The sequence below is a fragment of the Oncorhynchus kisutch genome, linkage group LG12 (genome assembly GCF_002021735.2).
Source record: "Oncorhynchus kisutch isolate 150728-3 linkage group LG12, Okis_V2, whole genome shotgun sequence".
NCBI lineage: Eukaryota > Metazoa > Chordata > Actinopteri > Salmoniformes > Salmonidae > Oncorhynchus > Oncorhynchus kisutch.
In genome coordinates, this window is record NC_034185.2 from 28,336,248 (window position 1) to 28,343,506 (window position 7,259).

Sequence of the window (7,259 nt, forward strand, 5' to 3'; positions counted from 1 at the left end):
ATTTGTATTTCATATACCTTTGACTATTGGATGTTCTTATTGGCACTTTAGTATTGCCACTGTAACAGTATAGCTTCCGTCCCTCTCCTCGCCCCTACCTGGGCTCGAACAAGGAACACATCGACAACAGCCACCCTCGAAGCATCGTTACCCATCGCTCCACAAAAGCCGGGGCCCTTGCAGAGCAAGGAGAACAACTACTTCAAGGTCTCAGAGCGAGTGACGTTTGAAACGCTATTAGCGCGCACCCCCCTAACTAGCTAGCCATTTCACATCGGTTACACCAGCCTAATCTCGGGAGTTGATAGGCTTGAAGTCATAAACAGCTCAAGGCTTGAAGCATTGTGAAGAGCTGCAGACAAACGCACAAAAGTGCTGTTTGAATGAATGCTTACGAGCCTGCTGCTGCCTACCACCGCTCAGTCAGACTGCTCTATCTAATCATAGACTTAATTATAACATAATAACTCACAGAAATACGAGCCTTAGGTCATAAATATGGTCGAATCCGGAAACTATCATCTCGAAAACAAAACATTTATTCTTTCAGGGAAATACGGAACCGTTCCGTATTTTATCTAACGGGTGGCATCCATAAGTCTAAATATTCCTGTTACATTGCACAACCTTCAATGTTATGTCATAATTACGTAAAATTCTGGCAAATTAGTTCGCAAGGAGCCAGGCGGCCCAAACTGTTTCAGAGACCCTGACTCTGCGTGCAATGAACGCAAGAGAAGTGACACAATTTCACCTGGTTAATATTGCCTGCTAACCTGGATTTCTTTTCGCAAAATATGCAGGTTTAAAAATATATACTTCTGTGTATTGATTTTAAGAAAGGCATTGATGTTTATGATTAGGTACAGTCGTGCAACGATTGTGTTTTTTTCGCAAACGCGCTTTTGTTAAATCATCCCCCGTTTGGCGAAGTTGGCTGTCTTTGTTTGGAAGAAGTAGTCTTCACACAGTTCGCAACGAGCCAGGCGGCCCAAACTGCTGCATATACACTGACTCTGTTGCAAGAGAAGTGACACCATTTTTCCAAGTTAAAAGAAATTCATGTTAGCAGGCAATATTAACCAAATATGCAGGTTTAAAAATATATACTTGTGTATTGATTTTAAGGTTATGGTTAGGTGCCACCGCATCGCTGATATGCAATGCAGGACACGCTAGATAAAATAGTAATATCATCAACCATGTGTAGTTAACTAGTGATTATGATTGATTAATTGATTGATTGTTTTTTATAAGATAAGTTTAATGCTAGCTAGCAACTTACCTTGGCTTCTTACTGCATTCGCGTAACAGGCAGTCTCCTCATGGAGTGCAATGTAAAGCAGGTGGTTAGAGCATTGGACTAGTTAACCGTAAGGTTGCAAGATTGAATCCCCGAGCTGACAAGGTAAAAATCTGTCATTTTGCCCCTGAACAAGGCAGTTAACCCACCGTTCCTATGCCGTAATTGTAAATAAGAATTTGTTCTTAACTGACTTACCTAGATAAATAAAGGTGTAAAAAAAAATCGGCCAAAATACCGATTTACGATTGGTATGAAAACTTGAAATCGGCCCTAATTAATCGGCCATTCCGATTCATCAGTCGACCTCTACATGGGAGAGACGACAAATATTGGCAAAGAGATTTATTTGTAGACTAATACACTTGAAACAAATAGCCAAACTGAAAACTGCAGACACTACTAGTGCCTTCCCCGCGATCAAACCAACATTAACAATTTAATGAAATGCAACCTAACGTGCTCAGAAATCACAACTAGCAAGTCGCAGCAATGAAGAATTCAGTGGGTGCGCGTTCAAGCGAAGGGGGGGGGGGGGGGGGTTCTGCCAGGGGGGGAGCTTTTTGGCACGACACCGGTACCTCAGAGCTCCCCAGGTCACCCCCCTCTCGCTCTCACTTTTTATTCTGGCACCTCCCGATTTACGAACTAAGCACTGAGGACAAGACATTTATGAGCATAGGATGGTGATCATAGCTGCGGAGTGACATAGTGTATGATAGTTATTCATGTCTGGAGTGGCACCGTTTGTACAGTGTGATGCCTATGGAGAGGTATTAATGGTGTGAAGCCGATGATGGTTACAGTAGAATGAGGTCATGCTGGCTCCAGTTGGGGCGAGACTACAGACACCTCTGTGAATCTGACTGCATCCATGTCTGTCCTACCACTGGAAATAGGCTACCAACAACCACACACACACATGCACATACACACAAGTGCACACACACATGTACGAATGGATGCACACACACATACACAAACGTACAAAACCAGACTCTTACCTAATAGAAATGTGTTTTTAATAGATGGAGTAGATAAATCGACTAGAATAGAATGGATTAGTTCAAACATGTATTAATGTATCAACACGTCATAACTCACATCATAAGTAGCATACAGCCCCTCGGCATTAAACAAGAAATAACAACCCCATCCCGAACAAAAACAAGGTCACAAATAATAATTGACAGACAAACAATTGTGCCCTCTGAACTCCTGGGTGGGAGACAGACAGACGGGAGCGATCCAACTATTCATGGAGGATTGAGTGTTGTATCCTGGTTTATTTTGTGCAGAGAGAGGGGGGATATTACAGGGTGTAGACTAGACAGGTCATTGGAGAGTTATGTGCACATACATAACTGTTGTCTCGCCTCTGTCTGTGTATATATATATATTCTACCGTTCAAAAGTTTGGGGTCACTTAGAAATGACCTTGTTTTTGAAAGAAAATGTCATTTTTTGTCCATTAAAATAACATCAAATTGATCAGAAACACAGTGTTGTCACGACCTCCGCCGGAATCAGTCCCTCTCGTTGTTCGGGTATTGTTTGCCGGGTTCATTATTAACCCATTATTTACGAGTGACCGGTATTTCACACACCTTTAGTATTTGCTTTATACTGGTGCTGTTCATGGAATAAATGAGCTTGTACACATCTCTGCTCTCCTGCACCTGATTCCATGCACCAGTTACCCACAGCCTGACAAGTGTAGACATTGTTAATGTTGTAAATGACTATTGTAGCTGGAAATGGCGGATTTATTTATGGAATATCTACATAGGCGTACAGAGGCCCATTATCAGCAACCATCACTCCTGTGTTCCAATGGCACGTTACGTTAGCAAATGTAGTGGTCTGGGTGTAGCTGGTGCAGAGGAGTCAGGCGCAGGACAGCAGAGATGAGTAACACAAGTAACGTTACTCAAATATTCCAATAACATGTCGTAATACCGAGCCCACAATAAAGGACCGAACATACATAAAACAATCACGCACAAAAACCATGGGGAAACAGAGGGTTAAATAATGAACACGTAATTGGGGAATTGAAACCAGGTGTGTAAAACAAAGACAAAACAAATAGAAAATGAAAAGTGGATCGGCAATGGCTAGATGGCCAGTGACATCGACCGCCGAACGCTGCCCGAACACGGCGGAAGTCGTGACAGCTAATCCAAGTTAATCATTTTAAAAGGCTAATTGATCATTAGAGAACCCTTTTGCAATTATGTTAGCACAGCTGAAAACTGTTGTTCTGATTAAAGAAGCAATAAAACTGGCCTTCTATAGACTAGTTGAGTATCTGGAGCATCAGCATTTGTGTGTTCGATTACAGGCTCAAAATGTCCAGAAACAAAGTACTTTCATCTGAATCTCATCAGCCTATTCTTGTTCTGAGAAATGAAGGCTGCGAGAAATTGCCAAGAAACTGAAGATCTTGTACAACGCTGTGTAAAGAAGGCCAGTTTTATTAGCTTCTTTAATCAGCACAACAATTTTCAGCTGTGCTAACATAATTGCAAAAGGGTTTTCTAATGAGTTTATTTAAAATAATAAACTTGGATTAGCTAACACAACGTGTCATTGGAACACAGGAGTGATGGTTGCTGATCATGGGTTTCCAGCTACAACAGTCATTTACAACATTAACAATGTCTACATTGTATTTCTGATCAATTTGATGTTATTTGAATGGACAAAAAATTTGCTTTTCTTTCAAAATCAAAGATATTTCTAGGTGACCCCAAACTTTTGAACGGTAGTGGGTGTATTTATATATATATTTATTTTCCCCCCTTTATTTAACCAGGCAAGTCAGTTAAGAACACATTCTTATTTTCAATTACGGACTAGGAACAGTGGGTTAACTGCCTGTTCAGGGGCAGAACAACATATTTTTACCGTGTCAGCTCGGGGATTCGTTTGCATTCGTTCTCTCTAACCACTAGGCTACCTGCCACCCCAAAATATACGGACAGAGGGGAGACAACAGTTATGTATGTGCACATAACTCTCCAATGACCTGTCTAGTCTACACCCTGTAATATCCCCCTTCTCTCTGCACAAAATAAACCAGGATACAACACTCAATCCTCCATGAATAGTTGGATCGCTCCCGTCTGTCTGTCTCCCACCCAGGAGTTCAGAGGGCACAATTGTTTGTCTGTCAATTATTATTTGTGACCTTGTTTTTGTTCGGGATGGGGTTGTTATTTCTTGTTTAATGCCGAGGGGCTGTATGCTACTTATGATGTGAGTTATGACGTGTTGATACATTAATACATGTTTGAACTAATCCATTCTATTCTAGTCGATTTATCTACTCCATCTATTAAAAACACATTTCCATTAGGTAAGAGTCTGGTTTTGTACATTTGTGTACGTGTGTGTGCATCCATTAGTACATGTGTGTGTGCACGTGTGTGTATGTGCATGTGTGTGTGTGGTTGTTGGTAGCCTATTTCCAGTGGTAGGACAGACATGGATGCAGTCAGATTCACAGAGGTGTCTGTAGTCTCGCCCCAACTGGAGCCAGCATGACCTCATTCTACTGTAACCATCATCGGCTTCACACCATTAATACCTCTCCATAGGCATCACACTGTACAAACGGTGCCACTCCAGACATGAATAACTATCATACACTATGTCACTCCGCAGCTATGATCACCATCCTATGCTCATAAATGTCTTGTCCTCAGTGCTGAATTTGTAAATCGTGAGGTGTCAGGATAAAAGGTGAGCGCGAGAGGGGGGTGACCTGGGGAGCTCTGAGGTTCCCGGGAAATCATCTTGCATGCATATAATCACATTTGCGTGGTGGTCTAGACTAGAGCAGTAGAAAAGAGGCACTTTGCTAAATGTATTTTGTAAACTAGGGTCCGGGAAAAATTGGGCCTTTTATAAAGCATTTCATGCAATTCTATGTCATTTTTACATGTTTCAGGGCTATGTCTGGTCTTGTGTACATACAACCCCAAAATGAACTCTCTCACCCAGGACTCTTTCATCATCCCTCTCTCCTTTCATCCTCCCTCCCTCTTTTTCCATCCCTTCCTCTCCCCCACCCATTGATCTCTCTTGCTTTCTTATTATATCCTGCTCTTGCTCTACCTCTACTCTCCACCCCTCCCTCTCTTCTCCCTGTCTCTCATCACTGTCTTTCTCACTCTCTCATCTTACTGTCTCCTTCTCTCACCCCATTCCCCTCCAGCCACCTCCCTCTTTCTGTCTCTCCATCATCGCTCTCTCTTCACCTCTCTCTGTACTCCAGCATTTTGGATTTGAGATCAAATGTTTAATACAGAATATCACCTTTTAGGGTATTTTTTATACACATCTGTTTTACCATTTAGAAATGAAATCACTTTCGGATTATGTTTTGCACAATAGGGACTGAATGGTGAAAAATGTATTGTCAATTTTATTGTAAATAAGAATAGAAGATGTTTCTGAACATTCATGTGGATGCTACTATGATTATGGATAATCATGAATGAATCGTGAATAAGAGTGAGAAAGTTACAGAAGAACAAAGATTTATACTCCCCCAAAAATATTACCTTCCACCATTACCAAAAACAGGGGAGGTGAACATTTTTGGGGGGAGAGGGGTATGATCCTATTGGGCAAAATATAATCTGAAGCACAACCAAAACAAACTGCAAATGCATCCAATAAGTTTGCAGGGTCACATGCTTGATGTAGTCATCGCGTGATAGGGATATGGGACCAAATGCTCAACTTTCTACTACACCATAAGTGAAGTTGTCCAAATACTTATGAAAAAAAACATACTCAAATCGGGGGACTAGATACATAAAGTGCTTTCATTTCAAAATGGTAAAAAGATACAGTTGAAGTCGTAAATTTACATACACTTTAGCCAAATACATTTAAACTCATTTTTCACAATTCCTAACATTTAATCCTAGTAAACATTCCCTGTTTTAGGTCAGTTAGGATAACCACTTTATTTTAAGAATGTGAAATGTCAGAATAATAGTAGAGAGAATGATTTATTTCAGCTTGTATTTCTTTCATCAAATTCCCAGTGGGTCAGAAGTGTACATACACTCAATTAGTATTTGGTAGCATTGCCTTTACATTGTTTAACTTGGGTCAAATTTTTTGGGTAGCCTTCCACAAGATTCCCACAATAAGTTGGGTGAATTTTGTCCCATTCCTCCTGACAGAGCTGGTGTAACTGAGTCAGGTTTGTAGGCCTCCTTGCTCGCACACACTTTTTCAGTTCTGCCCACACATTTTCTATGGGATTGAGGCCAGGGCTTTGTGATGGCCACTCCAATACCTTGGCTTTGTTGTCCTTAAGCCATTTTGACACAACTTTGGAAGTATGCTAGGGGTCATTGTCCATTCGGAAGACCAATTTGCGACAAGCTTAACTTCCTGACTAATGTCTTGAGATGTTGCATCAATATATCCACATAATTTTCCTACCTCATGATGCCATCTATTTTGTGAAGTGCACCAGTCCCTCTTGCAGCAGAGCACCCCCACAACATGATGCTGCCACCCCCGTGCTTCACGGTTGGGATGGTGGTCTTTGGCTTGCAAGCCTCCCCCTTTTTTCCTCCAAGCATAACGACGGTCCTTATGGCAAAACAGTTATATTATTGTTTCATCAGACCAGAGGACATTTGTCCAAAAACTACGATCTTTGTCCCCATATGCAGTTGCAAACCGTAGTCTGTCGTTTTTATGGCAGTTTTGGAGCAGTGGCTTCTTCCTTGCTGAGCGGCCTTTCAGGTTATGTCGACATAGGACTCGTTTTACTGTGGATATAGATACTTTTGTACCTGTTTCCTCCAGCATCTTCACAAGGTCCTTTGCTGTTGTTCTGGGATTAATTAGCACTTTTCGCACCAAAGTACGTTCATCTCTAGGAGACAGAAGGTGTCTCCTTCCTGAGCGGTATGACAGCTGC